Below are 22,369 nucleotides of genomic sequence, written 5' to 3' on the forward strand. Positions count from 1 at the left end.
CTCCTTTTATTAGCACCAATCAACAGAGACAATGACAAGGTGTGGAACTTTCCAGGAGGCATATTGAAATGCAATTGACTAATTAAGTCTGTTATAACTTGTGCAGTGAGAATAGCTCCCCCACCCCCAATGGCTCCCACCGCTGGTGAGACATTATAGATGAGGAGGGTAAGTACAGCTGGGTTGGGAACGGCAACGAGGGGGTGGAGAAGCATCAAGGATGGAGATGTAGGGCAAGGATGGAGATTTAGGACTGAGGCGGGGACACAGGATGGAGGTGGGAATGGGACTGACCCGGACCCATCGTATGACTGGTCCTAAACTACTAATAATCAAATAAGGGTGGAGGTCTTAGAAAATCCCACCACTGGGAAGTGTATCCAAAAATGGAGATTTCTATTTAATCTTTATGGTACATGAATTGGATGGTGCCTATGAGTCACACGTAGGTGATTACATCTGTTCTGATAAATAGTGGGAAGATTATTAAATGAGGAGGAGTCAATAAAAACACAACTATAGTTCTTTAGAAGCTCGGTCTGCATAGACTGTCCTCCATATGAATACTAAACAGGACAGTCTGAAACCTTTAATAATAACCGGAAAAATGTCAAACATTCTCTATTTCCTCTTACATTTGAGTTTTTTCAGAACTTAGGTATTGCCATTGGAATGCTGGTTGCTTGCAGAAATAATGCTACCTTCTTATTTTGGCAGCTCATCATTTCTAGCTTTGTTTTCATGAGAAACATAATACTAAGGGGATTTTGTCAAGTTTTTCCTGGCATACTGTCAACATGATGCCTCTACGTGCCCAGATCAGACCCCGAACAATACCCCAGAAATTCAATAACGACTGTACAGTACTAGAAGGAGGCTTCTGCTCCAGACATGTCACTAATGAGCCAGAAATGGGGGTTGTCACAGATCTTTCTTCACAATAGATACTTGTTCTACCACTTTAGTACATTCATAGCTGCTACATTCATAACATGGGGAAATAATAGACGTGGCTGGTTAGAGAGCTTAGTTGTGATTTATTACATTTTATACTTGAAGCAAGTTTAGGTATGCTTGTACCGTGGCATTTTGTTGCTGATCATTGAACAGCACAGCACTTTCTATGCATCTTTCACATGCATGTAGCCGATTTCATGCCTAGAAAGCATATTTTGGAGGAGTGTCCTCCTGTCAGCACTGACACCACTATCGAGACATTCACCAAGATTTGTAGGGGTTTGGGAGATATTCTACTGCTGCATGTAATGTGCCACAGCCACACACCCCCATTCCAGTTTGCATCCTCTTAATATCAGGAGGTATGTATAAAGTATATATCATCATAAAGGACAGCAGTAATAATACTGTCATATACTGTAATTGAGTATTTATAATGGTCAATGTTTAGCTAGCATTCTTAGTTACTAAGATACTAAGGGGTATATTCATGATCCCTTATGGGCCAGTTACAACAGCCTATTATAAGGAGCCCGAGGGCGTTGGGTCCTGGAGCTGCACTATGGTAAGTAGCACCAGCTTGCGAAGAGGGATTTAATTGGTCTTTTCCAACACCCTCTGGCCACGCGCATGCAGATCAATCATGCATAGTCGGCTGGGTCGGCAGGGGTAAGTACTTCAGTAGCAGTGTTGGTGATTGCGGGGTCGCAGCGAGTTTGATACTTAATTATGGTGCGCCAATAGGATAATGAATAGTTCTCCAAGTTACTAATATTTGTAAGTAACTTTTACATATGTTAGCAGCATTTAAGAAATGTTTATAGAATCAAGATTATCCATATGATATTCGAATAGACCTATATATTTTATTACTTTCAGCCAATGTGAAGTGAGTTGTACTAGGCTGGGATTATAAATAGAGAGGTTTATAATTAGCACCTGTATATAATATTAATGATTGTGGAGCCCTGCCTTGTAACTCAGGGCCTATTCCGATCTGCACACAATGCCGATATTTACCCAGTTTGAGCATTTGTCAGTCATTGCGCATGCGTGAAAGCGTTTCGGGCTCCTTCAGTGATCGCGTTGAGTGACAAAATATGTGGGTCCCAGGGACCCTCCACTTTAAAAAATATGGGGTCCTACCTGACCATTTCTGGGTCCCATCATCATTTATTCTTTAGAGCTCCCCATATGCCTCTCAGACCTCCCCTAACCCCTTACAAATGATGCCACACAGCCATGCCCGGCCTTTACACATTATACCGCACATTAATGCCCTTTACACATTATGCCACACAGCAGTGCCCGGTCTTTACACATTTTGCCACACAGCCATGCCCGGTTTTTAAACATTATGCCGCACATTAATGACCGGTCTTTACACATTATGCCATGCAGTAATAGCCCTTACAAATGATGCCACACAGTCATGCCCAGTCTTTACACGTTATGCCACACATTAATGCCCTTAACACATTTTGCCGCACATTAATGCTCTTTAGTCCCTCTATGCATTGCCCCCAGTAGTAGTACCCCTATGCATTGCCCCCAGTAGTAGACCCCCTATGCATTGCCCCCAGTAGTAGTACCCCTATGCATTGTCCCCAGTAGTCCCCCTATGCATTGCCCCAGTAGTAATCCCCCCCTATGTTGTGCCCCCAGTAGTAATCCCCCCCGTGCAGTACCTCCAGCAGTAGTTTACCCTCTATGCATTGCCACCAGTATTGGCCCACCTATTTGCCCTTTAGTGACCTGGGCCTAATGCCCAGGTCACTCACACCTTCAATTGGGCCTAATGCCCCCTATGTAGCCCGGGCCTTGTGCCCACCTATATACCCACAGGCCTATTGCCTGAATTTATCCCAGGGGCCTAGTGCCCGACAACCCTGTTGGTCTAGGGAGGGGATAAATAACGGTGGCCTAAGGCCACCTACCCGTACAGTGGAAGAGGCTGCGGGGGGGAGCATCGTTAGCTCTTTTTCTTTCCACCCCCGCAGTCCTTTCCGGTCAGTCTTCTTCCACTGGCCCGTTCTGGCCAGCGGCGCCACCTCTTCCTTTCTTCCTTCTTGATCACGCTGTCTTCCGGCCTCTTGCGCGGCCGCCAGATCTGTTGTGGCGATGCTCTTCTCTTCGGGAGGTCTTCACTCCTCCCCTCCGCCGCCGATACTGAAGTTTCCCGCTCAGCAGCGTCTAATTCAAGACGCCGCAAGTGGGCGGGGCTATGATGCGAGTGGCTCGTCGCGTCTGCCTCCTATTGGCTGCTGAACTGCGAGCCGTGTTTGGCTCGTAGCCAGTGCCAAACAACCGCCGCCAGTTGGCTTCCCGGCAGCGAGCTCCGCTCAGCTTGCGCCCGGAGCCAAGCTTCTCCCGTCGCCACTTTACCGCCGACGCTGTTGGAGGGGACCAGGTGGTCCCTTCACCAGGTACCCGGCGCGGTGGCTTACCCGGCGCTGTGCACAAACACACTGTCCCAGCGCCGGGCACAGATGCTGTGCCGATGCTGGGATCAGACATTTGATCCCAGCACGGCTTTCCACAGCAACAGCCAATGAGAGTCTATCTGACTCTCATTGGCTGCTCTAACAGACAGTGCTGTGTCTTTCTCAGGGGGACGCGCTGTGCTGCAGCCAGCTGTCAGGGATTGGCCACAGCACAGCACGTCCCCGGGGACTCGGCTTCTTTAAAAAAGTGTGTCCCCAGTGCCCTATAGCGGGTAAAATAAATGCTATAGCGTGTACATAGAGGGCGCACCCCTCCCAACCATCCCGATTTTCAATGGGACAGTCACGTTATACGGGCACTGCCCCGCTGTTTCACCCACGGGCCACAGTGTCCCGCGGGTGGTCGAGAGGTTGGGTACCCTCACCGCTGCAGCAGTGCGGCGGTGCCTGCCCCAGAGAAGAGGAATGGATGCGCTCGTGGCATCCATTCAATGCAGGGAGAGGGCTGGGGACAGCCCAGCTACTGAAGAAGTGCTGGGCTCGCCATAAGGGCTCTCCCCCAATTAGCATCATTTAGGGGTGTGACCTATGGTAAGTGGACCACATCCCCTTTTCGGCCATGCACGGCTTAGCCACGCACAGGGTGAAGGGGGCGGCTGGGTCCCTCTCTGCACAGGGCACGGCTCCTCCTCGAGCCGGCCCTGAAGTGAGTGACAGGTAGTCAGCGTTTGGGGGTGGTTAGAAAAACACTGACGTGTCTGACCATTTAAACTGTGTTTTCATAGCATGCATAAAGCAGGAGAGCCCTCTGTGTGTCTGGGGACCGCTGTGTCTGCGGCGCCTTAGACTTAAGCTGGGTACACACTAAACCATATGTTGCTTGATACGGCGGATCGGGCCGATATATCGAACACATCAGCCAGTGTGTACCCACTATGTCGCTGACAATGCACCTGTACGTCGTCAGTGGCATCCTCCGTCGGAGGATATATATCGTTAGCAGGGGCCATGCTACCGAATGCCCCCGCCATCGTTCCGTTGCTGCCGGCATCGTCCAGTGTGTACCCACTATGTCGCTGACAATGCACGCTCCAGTGCGTCGTCAGCTACATCCTCTGTCAGACCTCCGACGTGCGATATCTCTAGAGGGGGCCATGCTGCTGAATGCCCCTGCCGTCGTTCCGTTGCTGCTGGCATCGGCAGGTCTGGGTGCCCTTGCCGATGCCGCGTCCTGTCGCTGCCGATGTTGTACATACTAGACATATGATGTTGGTGTGTCTGTTCTGGTTGCTGTGTTATACTCAGTCTCAGCAAGGTATGATCCTCCTGAAAGTTTATGTGGTAGAATTTTCATTTACTTCAAAACTTCAGTAGCTGGCTCATTGATATGTATGAGCCGAATGTACATTTGACACCATGGCGACAGTATGCAGCACTGTCATGGAGATAGAAAATTTACATGTTCTGTCCAAGTGAATGTTGTTACGTCAAACCTGGGGGGAAGGGGTTAGAAAGTAGCCCAGTTTATCAAACGTTTGTTCGTAATTTAAGTACATTTATGAGTAGCCACAAGCCCACTGCAGAGAATATAGGTCATACTGGTCTACTCTCCAATGTCTGGGAGACTCCTGCATTTTGGTGAGTTCTCCAAGGAGAGTAGACTAGGTGTGGCGGTACGAACGCAGGCATGTCTGAGCGTCTTAACGCCGTTTCAGAGGCGTGCCTAATTAAGACGCAGCGTCATAGTACATATCACATGGTTGTTTTACACACTGAAGCACTCGCGGTGCTTGCAGTAGGGTATGGTCAGCCACAAGTGCTGCGTACGCTGCCGATGGTACTCGATGTTACCGATTGTTGCATATACTACCTGGAGATGACGTGGGAAAGTGGGCATCTTAAGACAGGCTGGTGGGTATCTAAATACACACTGCGATCCCACGCCAAGACATAGTGGGCATGCTAATGCCTTGCCGTGCGATTGCGGGATTTGCATACTTTGGCTGCGTGCGAATGCATCTAGCGAGCGGGTCTGAGTCGAGCCCTGAGTTCCTGCTTTTTTCTGCTGAAAAATAGCGCTGGTTACTACACTTGTGACTGCGTGTTCTGCAGAGACATTAGGTGGAAAGTTCGGAATGTGGATGCACACAGATCATTGTTCCAATTCATAGCACTGTTCTCCATTAAACAGAGTTGTCATAATAAAGTTTTATTTATGCTGGTGGAATGTTGGTTTATGACGTTTTGTTGCTCCAGGTGCATGAATTGGCCAACTAGGACAATATCCCCCTGGCTTAGTTAATTTTGGATTCACGACTTCCCATAAAAAAAAAAAAAAGAGATTGCTTCATTTAGATCAATATTCTTCATTATTGGATCGCGATCTGCATTTTTTTCTTTTGGTTATACTTTAATAATCCCAATTATTCAGTTTTGTGGCTCTTAATCCCATTTAATCCCCTGGTTGGACTTTCTGTATTTCCATGCTAGAATGGAAATTGGAATAGAATATTTAGTTTGGAATAAAAGAGGTTTGATCCACTTCAGTTGTTGGAACTACAGTCCAGATTGTATTGGAAAGTCAATGCCAACTCAGTAGAGGTTCGACTGAAATGTATTTTTACACCAGTATCTGAATAGGAGAGAGCATTTCTGTGTAACTGTGTATCATTACCAGAAAGGATAGGTGCCTGCAGCATTTTTTAAACATGTCAGTAGGTTTTTTTTTATTGGCAAATTCATTCCTATCCCTTACTAACATAACCCTGGGCATTCCTTTGCCTGGAGCATTCATGCTTCTGCAGACATTAATTCCTGGCAGCACCTGCAGCCGATGCTTTCCCAAGCTGCGTTGACAACCTTCCACGGGGAAGACTGGCTCAAGACGGACCTGTCACTTGTTTTGTCTAGGAAGATTACAAAGATATTTCTGTTTTAAGTTTAACTGACAGTCAGATAGACAAATGGTTGCTCGATGTTTTAATTATATGGAGCAAAAATTTATATGGAGATGACACAGTTATCCTGGAAATCTCTTGATAGATCACTTTGTACTAAATGAAAAGAAAATAGTTGGATATTCATACTTGACGGTTATTTAGTGTGTTACAACTGTTGAGCAGAAAGTGGAATTTTCTTGTACTCAAAGCCATTAAGTTGTTTACGTTTTTTTGTTACTATACTTTCACTGTAATTAATTCTACTTTTTAGTCATCAGGTATTAATAATTTTTAATGTTACTTAAGTTCTGCTATAGTTTAATAGTACTGCCTGCCCACCTAGCTCAACAAATGCATGCCACCTCTCCTGCCAACTGATTACTTTCTTCCCTTCTCCAAGATTTTGCCCGTGCTGTTCCCTACCTCTGGAACTCTCTCCCTCTCTCTATCAGACTCTCCACCTCTCTACAAATCTTCCAACGGGCTCTCAAGACCCACTTCTTTATCAAAGCCTTCCAGCACTCATCCTAACCCTGCCCTATCACTGCCGGCTCCTTCCTCACTGTCTGTCTCCTCTGTGACCCCTGTCTGTCTGTCCCTCCCTTGTAGACTCTAAGATCTCACGAGCAGGGCCCTCTTCCCTCATGTGCTTCTCCTTTCCCTTTCCTCCCCACAAGGGCACCTAACACTTGGGGATCTATTTACTAAGCAGTGTTAGGAGACAGAGTGAAAAGTGATAAAGTGCCAACCAATCAGCTCCCAACTGTCATTTTTCAAACACAGCCTGTGAGATGACAGTTGGGAGCTGATTGGCTGGTACCTTATCACTTTTCACTCTGTCTCCTAACACTGCTTAGTAAATAGACCCCTTGGTTGCTAACGCCCTGCTGCCTTTTTGAGTGTTATGCAATGTTTATAAACATTGTCCTGCATTGTTTTGCACTCTAAGTCGCCATTTTCTTTGTTTATGTACTCTGTAAGGCGCTGAGGAACCCTTGTTGCCCCATATAAAGGATGATAATAATAATAATAATAATAATAATAATATACCCAGTAAATTACACATTAGTGGATATAATTTGGGGCAGTTGTGTGGTATAGGCATATGCTGGTTCTCCCTCATCCAAACATTGAATTAGGTGATACCTTATGACACTCTCAAAAACTACATTTGATCAAGTACAGCATACATAGGGGCATATGTATCAAAAAATGTGAAAAGATCATGTTTCTTTTCGCCAGACATCGTGTATCTTTTCGCTTTTTTATCGTCATATTTATCATGTTTTTTCGCCAAAAATGGAAACGTGATAAACCCCCTGAATTGTGATAATTTTCGCATTTTTGTTTTCGAATTAGATAATAGGAAAACAAATGCATAAATGATTTTTTCATGTTCCGATAAAAAAATAACAACTGCGCATGCTCTGTTTCAGTTTTGGACATGCGCAGTGAATGGTAGGTGGCGTTCTGCCTGAGTGACGAGCGGAATTCTAGTGGCTCATCAAAATAAAGGAATCCATTGATACTAGATTTCCCCTCCCCTTTAGTTTCTCCTGATTTTCCCTACAAAAACTTCTACTTTTCTTCTATGGGTCATATACTGTATATGTATGTGTATGTGTGTGTGATAGATATATATATATATATATATATATATATAAATATATATATTGTGTGTGTATATATCTCACATAGCTCATCATAGTAAAATAAACTCCATTCTTCTATAAGACAGGTGTGTGTAATACTTGTTAGATTGTTTAAAGCTTATTTGTGGACCCATTTATAGCAAATGGTAATTTTACCATTTATCATTTCAATTTTTAACATGACACATCTAGAGAAGATCTGCATTGAAGAGTGGGCCAAAATACCTGCTGCAGTGTGTGCAAACCTGGTCAAGAACTACAGGAAACGTTTGACCTCTGTAATTGCCAACCAAGGTTACTTTACAAAGTATTGAGTTAAACTTTCTGATTGTCCAAATATTTTTTTTCCGAAAGAATATACAAATAAATTGTTTAAAAATCATACAATGTGATTTCTGGAATTTTTTGTTCTGATTCTGTTTCTCACAGTTAAAGTGTACCTATGATGGAAATTACAGACCTCTCTCATCTTTTAAAGTGCAACAACTTGCACAATCGGTGGCTGTCCAAATACTTTTTTGCCCCACTATATATATATATATATATATGTATATATATATATAAAGCACTAATTCACGGCACTCACCATTCCTAGTTTTGGGGTGCAACATGGTATGTGACCACATTGTTTAAATAGAAATCACAGGGGCTCTGCACTCACCATAATAACTAACAATAATTATAAACATAATAAACAGTGGGGTTTTGGTTCATGAATTGATCAATGCATTTAAGCTTGCAGCCCCCGTCACGGGACCCCACTTTACTGCAAGTCCCTACTCTATTGGTCAGAATTATAACATGGACATAGGCATCACATTAGTGTTAAACTCAGGGTATGCTATCAAGGTTTAAAGCTCACAGCAACTTTGCTTTTAAATGTGAGACAGTTACCAAGCACACCTGTTGCAAAGCACCTAGGAAAACACCTGACACAAGTTAGATAACTAGTTAAAAGGGGTGCATGAGAAAATGTGATCACAAAAATGATTAATTATAAAAATTTAACACTAATGTGATGGCTATGTCCATGTTATAATTCTGAGCAATAGAGTAGGGACTTGCAGTAAAGTGGGGTCCCGTGACGGGGGCTGCAAGCTTAAATGCATTGATCAATTCATAAACCAAAACCCCACTGTTTATTATGTTTATAATTATTGTTAGTTATTATGGTGAGTGCAGAGCCCCTGTGATTTATATATATATATATATTATATATATATATAGATTACAAGTAATACTGACTATTTAAATTTCATAAGTTTCATCTAAATAGCAATAACTAACATATCTTATTTCAACATCAGTGGTGGTGGAATAAAGTTATCGCCAGCCAAAGTATGTCGAAAAAAAACACGATGATTTTCACTTAAAAAAACAATAAAATGATGATACATAAGGCTCTCATTGATTTCAATTACAACAAAAATAACGATATAATAAAAAAACGAAAACCATTCTTTGACGAAAAAAAATCTAAAAAATATGCGAAAAACATTGATACATTCCCTCGAAACTTATCTCTAGTGAAATATACTCGAAAACCATTTTTATCACTTTTTTTAATACAAAAAACTGTTGATATATATCCCCCATAAACAGAAAAAAAGGAGGGGGGGGGGGGGGAGAATGCTCCTCTTAATTTATAAGGAATCATAGAATCATATAATTTCATTGAAGTTACTTATACCCCTTTTACATCAGAGCAAAGACCTGGATTTTTGCTGGGTCTACCCGGGTCGCAGCTCAGTGTAAAAGGGTCCCTGGAAAATAACCCGGGTCAAGTGACCCAGCAATCCAACCCAGGTAGCTACCAGGCTCTGACCCAGGATGGACCTGAGTAATGGTACAGTGCAAATGGCGCAATCCAGGTTATCCGACTTGGGTCATGCTTATAATGAGCTGATTGGTGGTTGTGGAGCAGTCACATCCCACTTTTTATGACCTCACAAGTTTAGCAGAGCAGACCTGGGTTCAGTGTGAACAGGGCTGACCTGGGAGTAACCCAGATCAAAGGTGCAGTGTAAACGGGGTCTGACCTGGGTTGGAATCATGTCCAAAAAGCCAGGGTGCACCCGGATTTTTGGTGGAAAAGAGGTATAAGTGATTTCCCAGGCTGCAGTCTCACAAATCTTGACTTAGCCTAAAGTATAGCTGCCTGCAATATGTAAAAGTGACAGGACCACTTTGGAACTACTGCAATGTAATCGTCCTGTGGTTTTTATTGTAAACTATATTCACAGTAAGTAGTATATTGAGAAGCTTCTGTTGCACATATGTGCCTGAAGTGATCATATTGCACAGGAAATATTCCTCTGCTTTCCCCCCTCAACCTCTGACACTACAAAGTCAGTCTAAACAGTGGCGTGTCACCCCCTCCAATAGAGGCAGGTTATTTATTGAAGCTTTAACTAGGCAAAACACACCTGGGGAGCTCTGACAAGGATTGCACTTGTGGATTTTACTGGCTGGCAGCCTGAGTACACAGAAGTAAATGAGATGATGGTGTCATTATCTTATACTGGCAGTTTCTACCTTAATTTAAGGTCCAATGAAACCAATTATAAAATAATTTCTGGAAACAAAATCTAGTCCTGTATAAGACATGTTTTTACCATCTTCAGCAGACTTCGCCTGTGGCCAAATTGTCTACATCATTACTGGTGAAATCTCTGTTTATTGTTCAAAGCCGAAAAACTGCTGTTCTCTTCTCCCAACACTTTAATCTGTTTTCTTAAATCCACTTCAAACCTTGTTTATGAACATGTAAAATCGGAGCAGTCAAAACAAGTCAGATTTGGATTAATGGTCGGAACAGCCAGCGAGAAACCTAGCCTAGTAATTAGAGACAGAACCTAACTGATTAGCTTGTCTGGGATTATTGTCACTGATTCTCTGTATTTTTATTCTTCTGCGGTCAAGCATTTGGTGATATTCCTGAACATCTGTAGACCTGATGTCCGTTTTCAGTGCCAAGCTTGTACTCAGCCAGTCTGGTCTCAGTCTTTGCCAAAATAAATTAAGGTCAAATATTACTTCAGAGCTTAAATGACTGATAGAAAACTGAATGACTCTTATTTTTCAGGTATAATTCTTCAGGGGAAATAAACACTTTTAAAGGATCTGAAATGTTCACACAGTCAAATGGATCATGTGAACATTCCTGGCTTGAAATAAAAACTTTGTGCTATATAACTAGGACTTTGGTAGGCAATCTTTGGCTCATTGGCAGTTGTTCATCTTCATCTTCCAAAAGCCTTTGTACAGGAGTAGAGATCAGTGCACTTGTTCATGTTCAGTCATTGTCAGTTTTGGGATTCTCTGGGAGTCTGTAATTAATGAGTGAAGGGTCTATATGTACTAAGCCTTGGAGAGAGATAAAGTGGAAGGGGATAAAGTACCAACTAATCAGCTCCTGTCATTTTTCAAACACAGCCTGTAAAGTGACAGTTAGGAGCTGACTGGTTGGACTGTATCCCTGTCCACTTTATCTCTCTCCAAGGCCTAGTATATAGACCCCTGAGTCACTGGGCTCACAAGTGAAATTATTATATTCTACTGACAAAACCCATTACTGTTCATTTCAGCTTCTCCTTCGTAAAAAGTTAGGAGGGTTCAGCTGTATCAGGCATAATAGAGGAAGTAACATTATTATTATTACATTTTATTTATAGGGCGCCACAAATGGTCCACAGCACTGTACATACAGTAAAGGGTACACAGAACATTACATTACAATACAGTAACCAAAATATAAACAGAACACAAGTAACAATTAGCAACACAATTCTCCATACACACAGGCCCGCCAAGAGCCGTGGCGGGCCCCGGTAATAGGGGGCGCGGAAAAAAAAAAAGATTTGCAGCACCTGGCGCAAAGCCAGGGGGGCGCGATCAGTGTGATCGCTCCCCCGCACAGGCATAGGAGACTGCTGTGGCTGCTGCTCAGCAGCCACAGCAGTCTCCAAATGCAGCTCAGCACACGCTGTGTGCTGGGCTGCTGTGAGGGGGGGGGCGGCGCTGGACCCGGGGCCCTGCCGGGCCCCTCAGGAAGTCCGGGCCTGGGTAATCTGTACCCGATCCCCCCCCCCCTCTCGGCGCCCCTGCATACACAGTACAGCTCTGAAGGTGAAGGCTGTCATAGAAGTGCTAGAGAAGAGGGCTGTGAGACAGTGGGGAAAGGACCCTACTCATAGGAGCTTACATCTAGGGGAGAGGGGAGATGGACAGATGACATGAGGCATGAGTGTGTAGAGAGGGACCTGAGTCCAGGAAGTAAGCAAGGTAGAGATGGCTGTGGTGGGAGGAACAGAGATGGGGTAACATGGTTATGTGGTGGAAGGGTACGCTTTGGTGAACAGGTGGGATTTCAGTGCACATTTGAAGCTTTGCAAGGTCGGGGAGAACCTGATCGAGCTAGGGAGCTCATTCCAGTGGAGGGGGGCTGCACGGGCAAAATCTTGGATACAAGCGTGAGATGAAGTAACCAGGGTGGAGGAGAGGTAACAGTCATTGGCAGACCGGAGTGAGCGGGAGGGAGTATGTAAGGAGATGAGGTTGGAGATGTAGGGAGCAGTAGAGTTAGAGAGGGCCTTGTATGTGAAGGTGAGGAGTTTGAAGAGGATTCTGTAGGGGAATGGGAGCCAGTGCAGGTTTTGGCAGAGGGGAGCAGCAGAAGTGGAACGGTTGGAGAGGAAGATAAGTCTAGCTGCCGCATTGAGAACAGACTGGAGTGGGGCAAGATGGCAACGTGGGAGGCCAGTAAGGAGAAGGTAGCAGTAGTCAAACCGAGAAATGATTAGTGAATGAATAATCAGTTTGGTAGCATTCTGGGAGAGGAAAGGCCTAATGCGAGCGATGTTGCATAGCTGGAACCGACAGGATAGAGCCAGAGATTGAATGTGGGGGGTGAAGGAGAGGGTGGAGTCAAGGATGACACCCAAACAGCGAAGTTGGGGGACAGGGGAGATGATGCTGTTGTCAACAGTGAACATTTCATGCTCCTGGTGGAACCTCATTGCCAAAATGGTTTAAAAAATAAGATAACATATAGAAAAAATGTATTCTATGAAAATGACAATTGGGCGAATGGCTGCAGGTAATGTGTGAAATGGAGTGCAGGGAGTTTGCTTATCTCTACTGAGGATTATGGCCTATAGTCTAAGATATATAGTAATGGGTCCCCAATAGACGAGATTTTTTATTAAAAAAAAAAAATCTGGTAACAGCTGATTGTTACCATACAGTAGTAATCTAAAGCCAGGATTGGTGGGTGAAATCCAACATGTCGGACAACCTGATTTAACAATTCTGATAATTTTTTGGTCGGAATCGGCAATCAGTAAACCCCATACAGTGCAGATATTTTTACACAATCTATTGTAGAAATGTTATTACCAATCTTCCCTCTAATTTGAGTAATCAGGTGAAGTGCTACAAATAAAATCAGATGATCAGTGAAATTCTGCACAATAGACTGAAAACTGATAGTAACTACTGTATGTTTGTCTTTGGTGGCATGATAAAGAGCCCATATAAAGTAGTTTATAAAACATTTTTCTTACCTGTATCACTGTGATGTTCTATACACTAGAAGTTACTAACAAAGCATCTGATTCATTATGGATTGCAACAGCGCACACAGTTGGCCAATTGTTGCGTTCTGTGTATGCATCGCAGTGCGCAATGGCTACACTGCGATTACGCAGAGCACGGTAACCCATCGTAGAGTGAGTGACAGTTAGTCAGCGTTTTGGGGGTGGTGATGGGGGAGTGGTTGGAGTAACGCAGGCGTGTCTGTTCGTTTGTACGCCGTTGCATGGCCGTGCCTAAATTAGTCACTGTGATTGCATACGCACCTTATGTACTTACTGCGTGCGACGAGGTTAGCAATTTCTAAGCAGGGTCAGGGCTGCTGTAATTCTGTGTGGGGGGTCCGATGGTGCTCGATCTTACCGATGTATACGCAGGACTGCAAGGTATTACGGATGTGAGATATCGGTAGTGGGAGGCAGTGGGTGTCTCTATACTGGCAGTGCGACGGCATTGCGATAGCATTCATTAGCATATTTTCGCAGCAGACCTGCATGCGATTAGGGAGCTGCGAGCGCAATAGCGATCCGTAATGAATCAGGCCCAAAGTGAAAATGTGCAGTATCCTATAGTAACCCAGAGCAAACAAACAAGTCAATCCATCAAATGCAAATTAGTTAATGAAAGCAAATGTTTCATTGGCTACAGGTTCCGTACATGTCTGTTCTAGTGAATAACCCCCATAGTGTATTCCGTTGGTTGGGAAACGTTCACATTTCACCTGGAGAACAAGCTTTTTAATTCCCGACGTTTACAGTGTCAGATGTAAGCACTCTGTCAGACTGCTGGAGTAAATAATTACCTAACTCCCTGCAAAATAAAAGACGTTATTGTTTCATAAGCAGCTACTGTGGTAGATTTGCAGATATTTTAAGAGCATTAGTTTGTGTGGAAGTAGATTTCAAGAAAGCTGGTAGAGGCAATAATTCAACACAGACTTTAAAGTGAAATGATCTTACAAAAATAAGATTGCGTGCTGCACGTCTGGTCCGCTCATTTGTTTGCATTTTCTAACAATCATCAGAATTGGGCATACTGTAGTTTAGAATGGGTGGCAATTAGATTGAATAGCTGCAATTTATTTGCGCTATATATTTTTGCACCAAAAAATATTTACCGTTGTAGTTGTACATAAATGTCGCTGTATGTGGCGATGCCTTTGTTATCTCTGTAACGTTTCTTCCTAAGGCCCAGTGACTGGCCACAGCTGTTTAGTGGACAGTGTATCACTGAATTCTCAGTCACTGCCTCAAGTACTACAGTCTGAGGATTTCCAGGTGTGAGAATAGGGCCCCTGCCAATCGGGTGCCTTTTTATGGAATGCACGTAGTGAATTAAGCAGAAAATAATTGTCACATAATTTGCATACTTTATCACTTCCTGCGCACCCAAATAATGTGTTTGTGTGGATTTGTTAGCCTGGTAATAAGTGGTCAAGTCAAATAGATATCTTTACCTATACTTTACTAAAGAACAGTTGAGCATTTGGGAAAGGTGTGATGTATGTCAAAAAGAGAAACTGAATGGATGACATAAGAATAAGGTGGACTGAGGTCCGATTTATGTGCTTATCACTTGACGTCGGTTGTCCTATGATGTTTCAGGGTTGTGTTTGTGCTTATGTCTGTTTAATGGTGCATACGCACGGTCAGATTTCTTGGTCGATTTAAACGATGACGATATCGTTTGATTGTTTAAATCGACCATTTATTGCCCCCTCAAATGACCAAATGATCAAACGATGCACGGGCACGGATGGCCGATATCGATATCGACCATCCCCCCGTATGTGCAGGCCATCCTGGTCGATATGGACCAGGTTAGCCTGGTCACTATAGGGACCCTCGATCGTTGATCGAGGGTCGTTATAGTAGTTGGGGGGAATGAAGCATGTGCTGGATGTTCGATAACGATCATCCAGCACATGCTGGTCGATCAGACAACGATATCTGATTCGTTGTCTGATCTGACCGTGTGTACGGTCCATAAGGCTTTAGTTTGTGGGCTAAAACCTCTGTTTGCTGGCTTCCCATCCTACACCCCCTTTTAGTTTTGGTCTTAGGCGGTCATTCAGACCCGCTCGCGAGCGGCAGTATGCTCGCAAGCGGGTCGATGTTCGCCACTGCGCATGCGCACGACGGAGGGAGCTCTGTCGTGCGCATGCGCGAGACCCGGACTGCGACAGCCAAGCTGTCGCACCGGGTCTCGCACCAAAGGGGGCGTGCTGTCGATGTTGATTGACAGCACGCCCCCTTTGGTGGGCGTGCCGGGGGCGTGCCTGCCAGACGGAGGCTTTCCCATGGGAACGCCTACTGTCTGAAGCCGGCCCCACTGACATCACTAGTGATGTCAGTGGGAGTGATTTTGGCTCTGATAGAGCCAAAATCACTCCAGGGCTTGTGGCAGGGAGACCCTACCGCAGAGTCTTCCGTCGCAAGCCCGATGGTCAAGACCATCGCGACCATCATCATGGACGCTCGCTATAGTTGTGGGTGGTAACCCACAGCTATGCGAGCGTCCATGAGGGCGCTACAAAAAAAGGTAGGAGGGCCCTGATTCAGAGCGAGCGCTCTGGTCAGAGCGTTCAGCTCTGAATCAGGCCCTTAGTTTGGTAGTGTTTTATCGGTGGCTATTTTGCGATGGGAAAGAATGGCAGGTCACCAACATTCCGGGTGCAATAGTTTAAAACTGGGTGCATTCACTTTCATGGTGGGTATTTGGGTGATCAAGTTAGTGTTGAATGTATACAGTAACACTGTTTGTGTTTGCCGCCTTTCTAGTTGTACATATAAATCCTGATTTCATGGTAGTTTAGTGATTACAGGACACGGACACGTTAATATACAGTACATCCATCTGAGAATTATTAATATGAATTGTCTGTGTATAGAGTAGAGCTACATTTGGGGGCCTATCTATCACTGGTGGCTGAAAATAGAATTCCTTATCGCCGCATAAAGCAGCGATGAGGAACATTTTTTTTTTCCCTGGGGCTATTTATTATTTTATACTGCGATACGCAACTATTCTAGCGAATGCAAAAAACTGTACTTTCCTCGCTGTTCACAGCTGTAAAAATGACATCACCAGGTTCTATCCCGGCAACATTCCTCAGCATGTGCACATAAAGAATTGTAGGGAGCGCAGGGATCTGGAGATTGCACTCAGCTCTTTTCATAGGAAAGAGCCTGGCGATACCATCTGATGATGGCACTACCAATCAGATACAGGCCCCAATAACTGTAGGCTTTTGTAGCTTGAAAAATACAGTAACACAATCACAATGTCCCTTTGCAAAGCCTGCGTTGGCCCCTGAGTGTATAAGAGCTAAGGTAATATATTGTAATACAATTAATCTGTCCTTTTCACTTTTGTTGCAGCATAAACATTGGTCTTCTGTACATTTTACGGGTCTGCATCATAAGGATACAAGGCAATCTGCTGTATGAGCCACGCAAACTTAAAACATCACTGTGTACTGTGGACAATGATAAGCTGTGATTAGGTGCTTGACGGACAAATGAAAAGGTAATATATTTAGATGGCTGTAGCCGTGGAGTAATACTGTCTGGTGGAGAGATGTCCATCAGGGAATGTAGTTACTGTACCTTCCCATTTTCAAGATCGATAGAGCACTAGAATTCTCCATATTGACTATTACCAGCCTAAAATATAGCTTTGTTGTGTTTTCCTATTATTTATTTGAAATAATTATTTGAGGTTGTTAGTCGGTTATCTATTATTTATTACTAGACTGCATTGTGCAAGGGGACCGGATTTCTTTAGTCTGCTGACTGGTGTGCTCAACATCAGTTACTACACTATGGGGGAACCTTCAAGCTAAAGAGTGAACAAGTGGACTAGTGGAGAAGTTACTCGTAGCAACCAATCAGCTTCTACCTATCGTTGTATATAACAGAGGTTCCCAAACCCGGTCCTCAAGGCTCCCCAACAGTTCAGGTTTTAGAGATTTCCATGGTTTAGCACAGGTGGTCAAATCAAATTGACTGAGGTACTAATTAAGTCACCTGTGCTCAACCATGGATCTCTCTAAAACCTGAACTGTTGGGGAGCCTTGAGGACCGCATTTGGGAACCTCTGATATAGAATGTACTTGATAAATTCTAGCTAGTACCTGATTGGTTGCAAAGGGAACTTGTTCACTTCTCCACTCTTTATAAGGTTTGGCACATTTTCCCTTATATACAGTATTAATGAAGGCCTATAATAACAACATCTCCTTTATTGCAGGTGCTGACTGGAATACAGATAAATATACATTTATATGAACAGTAAAGATCACGTTCTTCGGCATCACCGAGCATTAATGTAAGTCATGGTACTGCCTGTGGCTATGTCCGCATAGTGTAGCTAAGCTCAGCTCGTATGGGACAGCGTAGTGACATTAAACTTCTATGTAGAACATTTTTTTATAACTTACAGCATATTTGTAACCATGTAATAATATTTTACTTTAGTTAGCTTACATTGTAATAAGCAATAAAATATAACTATAAGACCTGGTGGTAGGCTCGCTTTAAAGCATCATTCAACATATTTTTACTTCAAATTGTAAACCAGTACTTGCAGTAGAAGGCCCTTCATATTAGAGGGAAACAGGGATGGACTGAGGCTGCTGAACAGCCCTGACAGTCCCCCTGCGCGCGCATCAGTGAAAGGGGCGTGGCCTTGCCACAAAATGGGTGTGGTTACATATCACAGGGGCATGCCGTGAGTCACAGAGGCCTGGCCTTGCGGCACGCCCCCGTCTGTCAGTATCCCAGCCGAGCAGAGCGCCAGAAGGTGGAGCTGCTCGGCCAGGGTTTAACACTGGACTGGCCCATCTGGCCATCAGTCCTTCTCGCATTTGCCAGAAGTGCCAGATGGGCAGTCCGGCCCTGGAGGGAAAGGAATCCTATAGCGCCCACGGTCTCACAGCAAGACACTTAGAAATCGCTGTCAATGAAACCTCTGTCTACCTGGCGAAGTTAGATGCAGAAATGAATTTACGAAATGCACTTAAATGTATTATGTCTGTTTATGTAAAACAAGTCCACATGGGTGGACTAATGTACGTTAATGATCTAACATTCAGGGGCTCTTTAGACTTTTGGAATTAAAAGTTGCAGCACGGTAACTTCATTAAGAAATGAATGAGGCTAATCCAAAGAGCATTTAATGGTGAAATTGAAGAAGGGGTGATCCCAAGTTATTCTCTTCCTACGATTCCCATTTCCAATAGGTCACATGGAGCCTTATCATATGGGCGGTCGATCAGCATCGACAGCCGGCCCTTTTGTAGTGAGCTCCTGTTTGCGGCTCTGCAATTCTGTCCTCTGCTGAATCATGCCCCAAGTTCTTTGTTTTGTCATTTATTATCTGCAGCAACAAATAGAAAATGATGAATGAGAGTTGCACAGTGTAAGGGACACATAATGTAATAGCTTGTACGTAACTTTAATTTCCAGCTGATACTGCCATATCATTTTCATAATCCACTCATACCCCTTTTACACCGGAGCTAAAACCCGGGTTTTTGAAGGGTTAACCCGGGCAGCTCCCTGGTGTAAAAGGGGAGAGGGTTGGATCGCCGGGTCGAGTGACCCGGCATTCCAACCCAGGTAACTAGCAGGGTTTAACACGGGCGCAGCCCGTGAAACCCTGCTGTGAGAACAGCGTACTCCGGGTCACGATGACCTGGAGTGCGCTGCTAGCCGGCCGATTGGTCCGGCTTCAGTGGCACTTGGAGATGACGTCATCTATGCAGACCCGACTGCGGTGTGAGCGGCACTGACTCGGGAATATCCAGAGTCGGCGCCGGCAAAATTCCGGGTCTGATCCGGATAGGAACTTTGGCCCGGATTCAGAGCCGGACGCTCTGACCAGAGTGCTCGCTCTGAATCAGGGCCCACCTCCATTAATATGGAGCGTCCTCCTGGACGCTCGTATAGCTGTGGGTCACCACCCACAGCATATACGAGCGTGCAAAATGATGGTCGTGATGGTCTTGACTATCGCGACCATCGGAACTGCGAGTGAAAGCCTGCGGTTGGGTTTCTCAACCGCAAGGCCAGAAGTGATTTTGGCTCTATCAGAGCCAAAATCACTCCCACTGACATCACTAGTGATGTCAGTGGGGCCGGCTTCAGACGATAGGCGTTCCCATGGGAATGCCTCCGTCTGGCAGGCACGCCCCTGGCATGCCCACCAAAGGGGGCGTGCTGTCAGTCACCATCGACAGCACGCCCCCTTTGATGAGACACTCCGAGCGAAGGAAAGTCCTTCGCTCGTCGGGTCTCGCGCATGCGCACGACGGAGCTCCCTCCGTCGTGCGCATGCGCAGTGGGGAACATCGACCCACTTGCGAGCGTACTGCCGCTTGCGAGTGGGTCTGAATGACCCCCTTTGTTCCAACTCCGGGTCAGACCCGGAATTTAGGTGGAAAAGGGGTATTAGTAACAAACAACTGATAAAAAAAAGATGTCTTCATGACACAGGAGAAAATATACTGTATTTAAAAAGCCAATCAGTCAAAGAACAACTTCACTACTAGAAATATTACACCTTATACATTTGTCTGTTGGTAAATTTGAGAACAGATTGATGCTGGCAGCAAGTTTATATCTGCATCTGCAGCTGGGAATAGTTAACAACCTGGCCAATGAACTGAGCAAAGGAAAAAACAAATACAGGATGAACACTGGACATGAAATAGAAAATAGAACAGGCTGCAGAGTTATTAAGCCACAGAAATGTCCAGTGCTCTTCATTTTCATGCTTTAGTTATTAAGCTAGACATGCACTATATGCCTCACCCATCAACTATGATAACAAGCAATAATAGTGCATGACATACAGTACTCATTTAGCTCAGTAGTTCGCAAACTCATTCCTCAGGGTGCAGTAACAGTGCATGGTTTCCATTTTTCCTAGTTAGTGCACAGGTCTATTTATTACTGGCTGACACATTTTAAAAGATCCACAGGTGGAGCAAATTATTTCACTGAGGAGACATGGAAAACATGCACTGTTAAGGTGCATACACACGTAACGATTTTGTAACCAACGATTATCTGTCAGATTTTCCCTTGAAAAAGTGAACGATTTTTACAACGATGAACGAAAAATGAAAATCGTTATGTTGGACAGTCCGAAATGGACGATGAACTACAAACGGCAGCGCGCTTGAACAATTTTTGTTCATCTTTATAACTCAGAAACTGAAACATTTTCTGAACAATAACGACATCGTTAACGACAAATCGTTAAAAAAATCGTTACGTGTGTGTGTATGCCCCTTTAGAGTGATTTGGGAAACACTGCCTAAAGCTGGCCACACATTAGACCAACTTACATCCAACCAGCCAACTAGTTGATTGGTTGGAATGAAAATCTGGTAAGGTATGAAAGCAAATGACAATCAACAAATTGCTTAGATCAAACATTTAATAAAATTGTCTGACGACCATTTTCATCTGTTTTCTGGCATTTAAGAGCAAATTGCTGATCATCAGTTACTTCCATCCGTTACCAGATTTTCTTTCCAACCAATCAACTAGTTGGATGGTTGGATGAAAGTTGGTCTAGTGTGTGGCCAGCTTTAGATCATTACATGCTAAGTAGAGGACAAGCTTATGTACTGTATATACACAGTGGCGGGCTGGGCCGGGGGGGCAGGGTGCCATGTGCCCCCCGGACCACAGCATCATGCGGGCAGCGATGACTGGACAGAGTTCGGTCAGCGCTACACAGCACAAACACACAGCCGCCGAAGCCGGCAGCTGTGTGTTTGCTGTAATCAGCAGCCGCTGAAAGTCTGTCAGACTCTCATCGGCTGCTGCTGCTCCCACTGCGGGAGCCATCTTCCGGCTCCCGCAGTGGGTAATGGGAGAGACGTCGTCATGACGACGTCTCTCCCATAATGCAAAGCGGCCGGAGGAGCAGGTAGAAGCGTCGGGACCAGGAGCGGGAGTTTCAGGTAAGTGTTTTTTGTTTTTTTTATTAAGTCTCTCTCTACTGGGGGTGGGACTACTGGGGGAACTACCAGGGGGGGATTACTACTGGGGGCACTACAAGGGGGGGGGACTACTACTACTGGGGGCACTACAAGGGGGGACTACTACTACTGGGGGCACTACAAGGGGGGCTACTACTGGGGGCACTACAAGGGGGGGACTACTACTACTGGGGGCACCACAAAGGGGGGGGACTACTACTACTGGGGGCACTACAAAGGGGGGGACAACTACTGGGGGCACTACAAGGGGGTACTACTACTGGGGGCACTACAAAGGGGGGGACTACTACAAGGGGGGCACTACAAAGGGGGGGACTACTACTACTGGGGGCACTACAAAGGGGGGGACTACTACTGGGGGCACTACAAGGGGGGTACTACTACAAGGGGGGCTACTACTGGGGGCACTACTACTGGGGGCACTACAAGGGGGTACTACTACTGGGAGCACTACAAGGGGGGGACTACTACTAGGGGCACTGCATAGGGGGGAGGGTACTACTACTAGGGCCACTACATAGGGGGAGTGGACTACCACTGGGGGCACTGCATCGAGGGACCACTGCTGGGGGCTCTATATAAAGGGCAATACTGGGGCCACTATTTAAGGGGCATTGCATAAGGGTTACCACTATTGGGGGCACTGCATGGGGGGTGGACTGCTACTGGGGGCACTATATAAGGGGCACTGCATAGGCTGTACCACTATTGGGGGCACTATATAAGGGGCTTACTACTGGGGGCACAAGGGGCACTGCACAGGGGGGA

The 22,369-nt window shown here is 45.0% G+C and overlaps 1 protein-coding gene across 1 annotated transcript in view; it reads left to right on the top strand.

Annotated features, from left to right (window-relative positions):
- The window catches only part of COL8A1 (collagen type VIII alpha 1 chain), a 123,193-nt gene that overhangs the window by 46,287 nt on the left and 54,537 nt on the right, over nucleotides 1-22,369 (top strand). Inside the window, exons 2-3 of the mRNA XM_088481078.1 lie at nucleotides 16,965-17,112; nucleotides 17,836-17,913. The gene's annotated coding sequence lies outside the window, so the exon portion shown is untranslated. The remainder of the gene's footprint in view (nucleotides 1-16,964; nucleotides 17,113-17,835; nucleotides 17,914-22,369) is intronic.

The sequence above is a fragment of the Taudactylus pleione genome, unplaced genomic scaffold, assembly GCF_031769625.1.
Source record: "Taudactylus pleione unplaced genomic scaffold, aTauple2 ptg000262l, whole genome shotgun sequence".
NCBI lineage: Eukaryota > Metazoa > Chordata > Amphibia > Anura > Myobatrachidae > Taudactylus > Taudactylus pleione.